Consider the following 12,796-nt stretch of genomic DNA (forward strand, 5'->3'; position numbering starts at 1 on the left):
TGTTTATTTTATTTATTTCAAAGGCAAAGTTAGAGAGTGAGAGTAAGAAAGAGAGAAGGACCTTAAACCTGTTGACTCACTCCCCAAATCCCCAAATGGCTGCAATGACCAGGGCTCGGTTAGGTCCAAGCAAGAAGCTTGGAACTTCAGCTCTGTCTCTCACGTAGGTGGCAGGGGTCCATGCACTTGGCCCATCTTCCGCTGCTTTCCACACATCGGCAGGGAGATGGATGAGACGTGGAGCATGTGGGAAGAGAACCAGTGCCTGTAAGGGATGTCAGCAACACAGACAGCAACTTAACTCACAGTACCATGATGCCAGCCCCAATTGTATTATTTATGTGAATTAAACTTTCACAATTAACAAGTAAGTTGTCATCTCTTCGTGTAAAAATGTGTATGTATGTGTGTGCATACACAAAAAGAATCTAAATAACTTTATAGTTGGTCCAAGTTGAAAGATCGAACCTTCTTAATAATCATTTGAGTCCTGGCCTGTCCATACTGATCCTGTCTGCCGTGTCCTGCAGTGTGGCTGGCACGCTGTGGTCCCTGGTGCAGGCTGCAGCGCTTGCCACCTGGGGAACCGCCTGTGATGAAGCTGAAGTCACCTTTCCTGTGCCAGGAGTCGCTATGGCCAGGCCGTCGGCCAACCTTGTTCATCTACATGGCCCTCAATGTCCCTACTGCTGTTCCTTATTCCCACACAGACATCAAAGTTCCTGGCTTCTCTATCAACACAATGAAGTTTCAGATACTACAAAATCTTCAAAAGAGAGCAGTGAAGCCGGAAAAGGTTTCTTGTATTTGCTAACTGCAACAGATACTGTGGGTGTTGTATGTGCTGCCAACCATGTTGTCTCCAAGTCTGTAGCGTGAGTGCTTCAGCTGATGTGCTGGCCATGTTAAAAGCTGAAACCAAGTTATCTGGTATTCCAGAAGGCAACAACATGGCTTTCAAATGCAGAGGCAAACCCCTGTTTGTGTTCCATAGAACCCAGAAAGAAACTGACCAGGAAGTTGTTCTTGAAGTGTGCCAGTTGAGGGACCCACAGCACGATTTAGACTGTGTAAAGAAGCCTAAGTGGGTTATCCTGACAGGTGTTTGCCCTTGTCTTGGTTGTGTACTCATTGCAAATTCAGGAGATTTTCATGGTTACTACTGCCCCTGCCGTAGGTCACACTATGATGTGTCTGGCAGGATCAGGAAGGGGCCTTCACCCCCCAATCTTGAAGTTCCCTCCTATGAGTTCACCAATGATGATATGGTGGGTCTACAGCCATACCACCCTGAACATGCCCAATCTCATCTGATGTGGTGGTGGTTGGTTAGAGATTTGGACTCAAGTCAGAGGCTTCTTTCGGTCTTCATGTCACCTTAGAAGAGTTATTTGAACGCAAGTCTTCTGTACCTCAAGTTGGTTGATTTGAAATATTAAAAAGTTGCTAATTATGTATTTGCAAACATTAATGTGAAGTCACTGAATTTAATGTTAATTCTTTCAAGCAATCACTTAATTAAGCCACTGTTAAACACTGTTAAGCTCAGCCATGGACTTGAAAGGTGCAATATCTTTGATAGTTAATTCTAATTAAAAATTACAGCCTGGGGCTGGCGCCGCGGCTCACTAGGCTAATTCTCCGCCTTGCGGTGCTGGCACCCTGAGTTCTAGTCCCGGTTGGGGCGCCAGTTCTGTCCTGGTTGCTCCTCTTCCAGGCCAGCTCTCTGCTGTGGCCTGGGAGTGCAGTGAAGGATGGCCCAAGTCCTTGGGCCCTGCACCCCATGGGAGACCAGGAGAAGCACCTGGATTCTGCCTTCGGATCAGCATTATGCGCGCCAGCCACGGCAGCCATTGGAGGGTGAACCAACGGTAAAGGAAGACCTTTCTCTCTGTCTCTCTCTCTCACTGTCCACTCTTCCTGTCAAAAATAAAAAAAAATAAAATAAAAAATAAAAAATAAAAAAAGTTACATTTAAAAAAAATTACAGCCTGGTAGATAAGAAAAAGTAATCATTTGAAAAGTTCTTTAGAGATTTTTAAATTTCACATAAACATTTTTATTATTTTTATGTTTTTGAGAAAAGACGTTGTATTAAGTTCACCATTTTCTGAAAATTACTCTTATTGTACACCCCAGTACCATTAACTTTTTTAAGTGAACTGCTTTTACATTTTGTTAAAGTGATCTTTTATTTTATTTTATTTTATTTGACAGGCAGAGTGGACAGTGAGAGAGAGAGAGACAGAGAGAAAGGTCTTCCTTTTCCATTGGTTCACCCCCCAATGGCCGCCATGGCTGGCGTGCCGTGGCCAGTGCACTGCGCTGATCCAAAGCCAGGAGCCAGGTGCTTCTCCTGGTTTCCCATGGGGTGCAGGGTCCAAGGACGTGGGCCATCCTCCACTGCACTCCCAGGCCACAGCAGAGAGCTGGACAGGAAGAGGAGCAACCCAACCGGGACAGGACCAGCTCCCTGACCAGGAATAGAACCCGGTGTGCCGGCACCGTAAGCGGAGGATTAGCCTAGTGAGCTGCGGCGCCAGCCACATTTTGTTTTTTAGCAAAGCCCATGGCTATCATTTTGAGATTTGTAGCATGACTTTTACCAGTCTTTTCCAACTATTACTACTAGCTTCCACATCTCCAGTTTATTCTACATCAATATCACATCATTATTCTGTGTTAATTTTAATTATTCTAATAATTACACTATTTATTAATGTAACAATAAATATTTCAAGTAATTTTTTGGTTTATGTAAGTATCACTATAACTGTGAAATATGCAATTAAGCAATTACAGTTTTATATCAATACATGGAGACCATCACTAAAGAGCATCAACCTGTTGACATTACTCCTATCAACTATGTGTTTATGATGTATTAAAAATGATACATGCACCCACTGTGCAATACAGAGAGTATTTGCCAGAGGATAATAGTATTGCGGCTTTATTGAGATAACAGTACAGAATTGAGAATGAAATGACTGGGTTACTTTCAGTAACCATGTAAAGCGAACAAATTCCACCAGTTTTTTTCTAACTTCTGTCCCACTATCCAAAGCATAATGACAGCTATATTTACCTACTAGAAAATTAAGTGATAAAATATATAAAAGTCCTTTTGTAGAATGTCTTGTAATTTCTTATTTGAAATAAAATATTTTTTCTGATTTTCAATTGTAAAATTCTCAGCTATATCTATACAAATATAACATAAAGTGTTTTATCTAAATTTATACTGCAAATCCCATGAATCTAATTGAACTGAAATATTTTGGTCTTGAATAAAATATTGTTCTGTTGATTGATAAATAATTTAAATATCTTGTTCACATGAAGTTTCTGTATCTAAAATATTAGTATCAAATTAACATTATACACAATATACTATTTGAAAGCCAATTTCCAGAGAGAAGCAATTTGGGGTACTAGATACATGTTCCATAAGGTGTAGGAGTGATCATGGTTATTAAATCTGTTATGTAGATTATAACTGTCCCCAATTCCAAGGGAAAGGATTATTAGATATGAAGTAGAAACAGATATCAAACCTCTAGATTACCATATCCTTTATGTAATGCACTCTGAGAAGGTTAAAACAATTTTAATTTCCTATGGTAGTGCACAAATGGCAAATTCATTGAATTCTTAATACTATGGTTTTTTAAACCATTTTCAAAGTAAGTAAAATGAAATGTCTTCATTATGGAATTTCTCCTTCTTAAAAGAAGTTTTAAGCCATTAATACTATTTATTATCTGAGATTCAGAGAGAGACAGACAAACAGGAAAACCTCTCATCCTCTGGTTTACTTCCTAAATCCTCACCACAGCGAGGGCTGGACCAGGCCAAAGCTGGGAGCTGGGAACGCAATCCAAGTTTCCCACATGGGTAACAGGGACCCAAGTACTTGAGTCATCACCTGCTGCTTCCCAGGGTGTGTGTTCTCAGGAAGCTGAAGTTGGGATCAGAGCAGAGACATGAACTCAGAGTCCAGTATGGGACACAGGTGTCTTAACTGACGTCTGAACTGCTAGGCTCAAGTACTTTTCTCCACTTACATTATTTTAATCATTGAAGTGTGTGTTCCTTTTCTGTCTTCTCAAGGGATTATATTAGATTGTAGGGTTTTTTTAATGTATTTTTTGTCCGCTGTCTTTTATTATTTGTTGTTTTATTTCCTTTTTTTAAAAGATTTTATTTATTTATGTGAGAGGTAGAGTTACAGAAAATGAGAGGGACAGACAGAGAGAAAGGCCTTCCATCCACTGGTTCACGCCCTAAATGGCCGCAAGAGCCGGGCCTGAGCCGATCCGAAGCCAGGAGCCAGGAGCTCCCTCCCAGGCTCCTATGCGGGTACAGGAGCCCAAGGACTTGCCCCATCTTCTATTGCTTTCCCAGGCCACAGCAGAGAGCTGGATTTGAAGAGGAGTAGCCAGGACCAGGACCAGCGCCCATATGGGATGTCGGAACTGCAAGCAAATGATTAACGCACTGTGCCACAGCGCCAGTCCCATTTTCTTTATTTTACTAAATTAAAGAGAGATTCACATTTGTATTTCTTTAACAACTAAAATTTCTTTAAAATTTTACTTTTTCATATAAATTTACCATATTCTTGAAAGTTATATAAGAAAATAATAAGCCCATATAATTTACTAATTATCATAAACTATCATATAGCATCATAAAATATCATAATTATAAGAGTGTATATTTATATATAAACACTGAAAGGAAATAAGATGAATGGCTCCTAGTGACCTTCTGTAGGTACTAGAGGTACCAGTCCGGATACCTCCAGTAGTAAGTGACAGAAAGCATTCTCAATCTTGCTGAAGCAAACAGAAAACAAGCAGGGAGTTAAGTGGGTTAGGGAAGATGAGTTTCATTTGCTGATTATCTGAAAATTTAAATTTCTCCATCAGTACACAGTTCTCTTCTTCCTTCTCTTAACTTCATTGTTGGAGTCCTATGTTGGCCCCACACAGCAAGATCACATGCTAGCTGTAGAAGAACACCATCGAAAGGACAACACCAGCAAGTCCAAGCTTGACTCCCTCCCCTTTGTCCCAGTTGATTCATCTTTGTATTGAACCAATCAATGTGGCGTGGAAAAGGAATAAACTTGATGAGCTTAGGCTGGGTCAGATACCTACTCCTCTGCTATAAGAAATGAGATGGGAAGTAATGAATTCCTCTGGAAAAATCATTGAGTTGTTCCTCTATAGAAAATCAAGAGGAATGGCTGTTGGGCAGAAAAACCAATAAACAACAGCAAAGAAATAAGATTTTATAATATAAAATATAATATAAAAAATACAATATAATATAATATAAAATACAATATAATATAATATAAAATACATATAATATAATATAAAATACAATAAGATTTTATATATATATGTGTGTATTTAATTATTTTTCTTTTTTATATTTCTCAATATAAATATATTTCTCTTTCATTTAAATGAACACAAATAATTTCAAATCAGAAAGGCATAAATGAATAAATTAGCAAATATATTTTTACATATGTTGAAAACAGAAGACTCCATGAAGGAGATACATGTGGGTACACTAGGGAAGGATCATTTAGGGTTCTCTCACTATTTGACATACATTCATATTACCAGATTTAATGTAAGTTATATTGCTAAAAGTAGTATATTAAATTAAAATAGGTAGAAAATTGATCATTAATCAAATTATGTAAATGTATAAAACCTCCATAAAATATTTGTATTTTCTTCATTTTTAACTATATATCCCAGTCATTTCTTTCATGTTGATGCCCAATGACTTATGTGAAGGTGGACATTACTACTAAATTCTGTCAACTTTTTCCAGCTTTATATTTAAGGAACATCTAAAGAAAATAACATTGATTATAAAGATTTCATAGAAAATTACTGTTAGAATTTTAAATGCAAATGTGCTATTCTTGTGCTAAAATCACTGAGAGAATTAAAGTATTCAAGAGTTGGTGACCTAGCCGGCGCCGCGGCTCACTAGGCTAATCCTCCGCCTAGCGGCGCCGGCACACCGGGTTCTAGTCCCAGTCGGGGCGCCGGATTCTGTCCCGGTTGCCCCTCTTCCAGGCCAGCTCTCTGTTGTGGCCAGGGAGTGCAGTGGAGGATGGCCCAGGTGCTTGGGCCCTGCACCCCATGGGAGACCAGGAAAAGCACCTGGCTCCTGGCTCCTGCCATCGGATCAGCGCGGTGCGCCGGCCGCAGCGCGCCAGCCGCGGCGGCCATTGGAGGGTGAACCAACGGCAAAGGAAGACCTTTCTCTCTGTCTCTCTCTCTCACTGTCCACTCTGCCTGTCAAAAAAAAAAAAAAAAAAAAAAAAAGAGTTGGTGACCTTACAGGCCTATAAAAAAATCAAATAGCAAACAAGTTAAATTAATTTCAAAACTGTAAGAATATATATATATATATATCATGAAAGCTTTTTAAATTGATCTATCATTAGAATTAACCAATATTCCACAGTTAAAATTTATTCTTTCAATTTATAATACTTTCAATGCTTCAAGGATACATTGTTCTGGAAATACAATTATTCATGTACTTTACTCCAAACTTTTCCTAGAAATTCCATTTTCAGCGTTAAAGTGACCTTAACTTCAGATAATAACTTATTACTCAAAAGAAAATATACAGAGTGGGCATAGGGCACAACAGCTAAGTTGCCACTTTGGGATTCTACAACATATGTAGAGTGCCTAGGTTCAGGTTATCATCCACTTCTTGCCATCACATATCCTGGGAGACAGCAGGTGATGTCTTAAGTACTTGAGTCCCTGCCACACAGGTGGGAGACTGAAATGGAGTTCAATGTTCTTGGCTTCCACCAGGCCTGTCCCTGACTGTTGTGGGTATTTGAGGAGCAAACCAGCACACGGAAGATCTGTCTCTGCTCTCTTACTATCCCTCTCTCTCTTTGCCTTTCAAATAAAATTATAATTTCCAAAATGATATTCTATCAATAATGTTCATGTAACCATGCATAAGTCAACTCTACAATGTATTTGTTTTCTTGCTGCTTGACCTGAATTCATTCTTTATTTATCAGCCTTATTTTTCCAATCAAATTCTTGATACAAAATATTGAATATAGGTACTTAACACTAAAATCATTCCTAATAGATAGGTGAAGTGATTTTCTTTATATTGGGGACCATTTGATATTTGACATTCAGTAAGGTAAGGTGCTTACTTCACCATCCTAAAGTCTTGTTTTTTTGGGTAAATGTTCCTGAAACACAACCATGACCATTTGTTTAAGCATTGTCTGTGCAGAGCTAAGTGGTTGCAAAAGATATCTTGTATTCAAAAAAGCCTATATTATTTTGTTGCATTTACAGCAAATAATTCTGGCATTTACAAATTTAATAGTTTTCCAAAGACTGAGCTAGCATTTCCTTACTTCCATTCTACTGATGAAATAGATATCATTGCCAAATCTTCCATCAAAACTTGAATATAAAAAAATGGCTGAATCATAAATAGCGTGAGTTGATTTTATCATATAGCTTTCATTAACAGAAAGCCAGCAAGGAAAAAGTGAGTGCTAAACAAGATCTGGTGGCATTTGTGAATAAAAGCTTATTGTATATAAACAGCATTTGACCAATGATCAGAAAACAAATTTCTAGTATTTATTCTCAGCTTCCTCCACAAAATGAAAATAAAACTAGTGTTTTCTTTTTCAATAGATATTGTCACAAATAAGTTGTAATGTCTAAAGGTCCATAAGAATGTGTATTAACTTTTGTGTCTAATTATAATGCATTATAGTTATTTTATAGCTTGTGGGTGGGATTATATCTATCTAAGAGGGATCAGTGGCTTGTCCCAAATTCAACACAAGGCCATTCAGGACCATTGTGCTTATTAACTCTTAGTTGCCACATTTCCATATGTCTAAACTGCACAGTCAGGCTACCCTTATACACACTGTAGTCTTTGAATACACCCCAAGAAGAGACTGATTCTCAGCATTGACCATACTTACCAAGTGAGTTACTAATTACCACAGTACATAGTTTCTTTTTTTTTTAAACTTTTATTTAATGCATATAAATTTCCAAAGTACGACTTATGGATTACAATGGCTTCCCCCCCATACCGTCCCTCCCACCCACAACCCTCCCCTTTCCCACTCCCTCAGTACATAGTTTCTAAATAAGGTAATTCAAGCCTGGTTATATTTTTAATAAAATGTTCTACATATATTGAATCTCAGATGTTACTCTTGTCTCTTCTAATCTCTACTGTCTAATGCCAGTAAGAAAGTTTACAGTCTCTGTTTCTGACCTCTCACCAATTACAGGGAGTAAATCCCTTGATTTCATCCACTGTCTTCTATTGAGTATATTGGATTGGCAACATATATGCCTAATATTCACCAACCTTTTACCCTACACTCATTGTTCTCTGTGGTTTGTCAACATAAACATCGTATATAGATGCAGAAACAGATATGAATACATTTCATAGCTTTTCCTCATCAGCTGGTCATAGCTTCAGATTCTGGCCATCTATTTCTCCTTTCCTTGTTGCTTCTAGTAACCTGGCAATTGAACATGACCTCTTGCATGACACTGGGCCAGTATTTTTATAACCTGATGGCTTTAATGTATCTTAAATAAGTCATATCATTCAATTTTGCCCTACCCATAATGGGAACTTAAAATACTCTTTTCTATAAGTACATTTTTAAAGGTTTGAATTTGTTACTATTACCTATCCATAAATAGGTCAATTTGTGTTAAGATGGATAGCCTGAGACCTAAGATTCAGCAAAGATAGACAAGAGGATGGTTTGGACTTATTTCATATTCCTATCTCTCTGCAGAAACCCTTGTCCTCAGGGCCCTCTACTAGATTAAATCAGCATGACTTATGGAAATAGGCTGTAATCTCAGAAATAAAAAAAAAAATAGGAAGAAGTGAGGTTAATGCTCTGGAAGGATCAATGAAGCCATAGGATAAACCTCTAAATAAAACCAGGCTGCTGCAAATAAAGCATTAAACTGGAACTGAATGTTTCCTAAAAATTCCCAGAAATATGTTGAAACTGAAGAAATTCTGTAGTTTTCTATAAACAGGACACAAAGTAATTATGATTCTGTTTGTGAATCTAGTGAAAGATGGTTGTATACTGCCAAGGTGAAGGAAGACTTTCCTGAGTGATTGGAACCATCAATAAAATCCAAGCACATTGGGGAAGATAAAAAAACACCAAAGGGTTAGATATGTTCACATTTGCCTCCTTCTAAGAGATGTGTAGAAGGTTGTAAAATACTTTTTGGAAGGATTCCCTTTTCTCACTCATAAAATGCAGAAAGTCTTTAATTTTAGAGAGGAGTGCAATTACAATACCTCTGTTGGACTTAGGTAAAAAGCAGTATATAAACACTTTAATCAATTAATTCAATAACAAATACTACGGATCTATGAGCTGAGGATTATTATATTTTGTTGCCATTTGAAGTTTATTAAATGAGGCATAAAAACATTTACCAAATAAAATAACTTAAAATATTTATCAAAATATTTTCATCACATATTTTCTATTAAAGCTGTTTTGTAATGCTTTTGATAAGTATCTTTCCATTTTTGTTAGTTAAGTATAATAGAAATGATATATATATATATATAAATATTAAGAACATGACTTAGAAACAATGTAGGTAGCTCTGAAACTTGGAAAACTCTCATAACTTTCTGACTCATGTAATGGGTGACAAATGGTAATGGAAGTGGTTCATTATTTTTGAGACCTGTAGAAGGACTTCACAAAGATATCTATTACCTCGGTAGAAAAAGTTCCATATCATCTTCTAGTATATAAATAATTGAAACTCCTACTCTCCAAATTGGATGACTTTGATAAGATGATTATTGTATTCAAGACTGATCACATTAACTAAATATTATGTTCAACAAAATGTGTTGGATATTTTAAGTGGTTATTATAAACAACACAGTGTGCTAGGTGTTGCCATGGAGTTTTTAAAGGGAACTAATATGTTTGCTCTCTGATGAAGCTGTTCTCACCATGGGATGGCAGTGGACAAAATTGTATCAGAACAAAATTAGTAAATCCTACATACTAGTAAACTCCACATACCACCAAATGCATGATATCTAAATCATGGCTTCATATTACCCTGCATAATTCTGGGTCACATGTCTTGTCTACAGGTGCATACAAAGGGAGAGCACAAAGCTAAAATAAATAAATACCCCTACTATGTGAGAGGTATAAATATTGTCCTAGTCCATCCAGGCTGCTGTAACAAAACGTCATAAACTGACATTTTATTTCTTGCAGTTCTGAAGGCTGAGAAGCGAAACAGTAAGGAAAGGACCAGCAGATCCAGGTGTCTGATGGGAGGCTGCTCTCTGGTTTGCAGAGGGCACCTGCATGTGTCCTCAAAAGGTAGCTCTCTCGATCTGCTTTTAGAGGGACATTTATCTATTCATATTGTTTCTGCATCATAAACTAATCACCCCATGAAACCCCCCCCCCCACCTCCTGATACCATTACATTGCCAATTAGGTTCAAACAAGTGAATTTTCAGTTTTTTACTGACTCATTTTTATTCTGTTTGAAAGGCAGAAAGAGAGACACACAGAGACAGAGAGAGGTTCTCCATTTGCCCAGAATCCTCAAATGCCTACAACAGCCAGGGCAAGGCCAGGTCAGTATCAGGAGCCAGGAACTCCAGGTGAGTTTCCCCCGTGAGGAGAAGAGACCCAAGTGCTCATGCCATAACCTGTTGGCTCCCAGGGTACCCGTCAACAGAAAAGTGGAATTGAAAACAGAGCTGGGATTTGCAGGCACTGCAATATGGGATGTGGGAATCCCAAGTGATATCTGAACCACTGCCAAATGCCCTCCCCCACAACATGTGAATCTGGAGATGATTTAAGCATCTAGATCATAGTAAACTGAATTGTATAATCACAGTGATTCCGAACATGAATTAAACCTTCTTGTATGCCAACTGAAAACAGGCATTGTCCAGCATAAAGAGTAACAGTACTGTCCATGTTAGTAATATAAATGTTTTATTTTCACTACTTTGAGTGCCATCAAGTAGCAAATTTACACACACACACACACACCCAAAAACAAGCAATTAGCCAAACAGTAAAGATACCCCTTTCCCGTATCTGAGTGCAGGGATTCCGCACCCACCTCCAGCTCCTGATCCTGAAAGTACAGACCCTGGGAGCTACTGGTGACAACTCAACTAATGGGGTTTTTGACACCCACATGGGAAACTTGGATTGAGCCTTCAGCGCCTGGCTTTGACCTGGCCCATCTCCTGCCGTCTTTCACATTTGGGTAGTGAAGCAACAGATGGCAGCTCTCTCTCTCCATCTGCCTGTGTCTTTGCTTCTAACACAAAATAAAATTAAATTTTAAAACATTCGAACAAATCAAAGGAGATACCATGTTAGAAAGGTAAAGCTTTGTATTTTAGTACTTTTTAGGGACACTTTTTCTCTGATTCTTGAACGAAGGACCTGCATTTTCATTTTGCATTGGGTCCCTCAAATCATGTAGCCACTCCTGCTGTTGTAATTAACACCTATGGAGAAAGGGAAGAAAGCAGAGTTAGGCTCAGAGAGAAGTCTGTGCTAGAGCGACAACAGAGGCCTGGGCCAACTCCACAGGAAATTCAAACTGGCATAGAGAGCCCTCAAAGGTGTTCCCAGTTGGAGCGAGAGGATCAGGCCTTTAATCCTGTGTCTGACAGACACCCCCCCCCCCCCCCAGTCAGGCTGCCCTGGGAAAGGCTGCTGTAGCCCACGGCAGTTCACAGAGAGGAAATGGGCTGCAAGCCTGGAGCTGGCATCCTTCTCAACAGCTGGCGAGCAACTGCCTGAGTCTGGAGCGGAGACGGAGGCAGAGCTACACAACGTCCAGATAAATACACAGGGGCTTTGGGTCTTGTGGCGGACATTACTGTACTGTAGCGTTCTCACTTCAAGCAACTGCTCTCCGAATGTGTGCTGTTTTTACGACAGTCCTTCGACAAACTTGATCCCTTGCAACACAGCTTTCACACTGCAGGGAAATCGTGAAAGAAAGGGAAATCTGAAGGCACCTGACATTTGGCAGCCTGATATCCCTGAGAGAAACGCCTCCTAAATCGAAGCTTATAGATAGTGGAACCTGAAAATCGCTCAGCTATTGCATCCTTGAAGTGGACACCAGGGAAAGAGACCGAAAAAACGAATCCTTGAAAAAAACTATTTTATGTTTATCCATTTTGTTTTGCCTTGAGAGCTTTTATCCCAAATTGAGGCAGAGACACATGATCAAAGCTTTCACATCATCGTGGATGCTCTGGTTCATTAGGGCTGCAGCTTTGACATTGCTGGACTATCAATTGCATGCAATACACAGACTAAGAGCTATGCCTGCATTTAAAAAAAAATAGGAAAAAAAAAAAAACACTAAAACACGGAGCAGCAGTTTATTGGACACTCTCCCGTTCAACTGTGACTCTTCTAGGGGATGAATACCACCCAGAGTCAAGTCGCTCTATGTGTTATAAGGTATCTAATTCATTTTTTTAGTGAGGTGGAGAACATTTTAAGAATATGTGTAACCTACACCTAAACAGCTATTCCAATACTTTCCATTTCTCCTGGTTTGAGGTGATATTGGAGCTGACTTCCAGTCTCTTCGCTTTCCATCAGAACAGGGCTACAGTGGTATGATTCAGCAAACAATGCCAGCGTGCTAGTTAATGACTG

The 12,796-nt window shown here is 38.8% G+C and overlaps 1 pseudogene; it reads left to right on the forward strand.

Annotated features, from left to right (window-relative positions):
* Positions 1–12,185, forward strand: part of LOC149127331 (cytochrome b-c1 complex subunit Rieske, mitochondrial-like) — a 96,045-nt pseudogene extending 83,860 nt beyond the window's left edge.
* The last annotated feature ends 611 nt before the right edge of the window (positions 12,186–12,796 follow it).

The sequence above is a fragment of the Oryctolagus cuniculus genome, chromosome 3 (genome assembly GCF_051225735.1).
Source record: "Oryctolagus cuniculus isolate XC-2025 breed Fujian yellow rabbit chromosome 3, ASM5122573v1, whole genome shotgun sequence".
Classification (NCBI taxonomy): Eukaryota; Metazoa; Chordata; class Mammalia; order Lagomorpha; family Leporidae; genus Oryctolagus; species Oryctolagus cuniculus.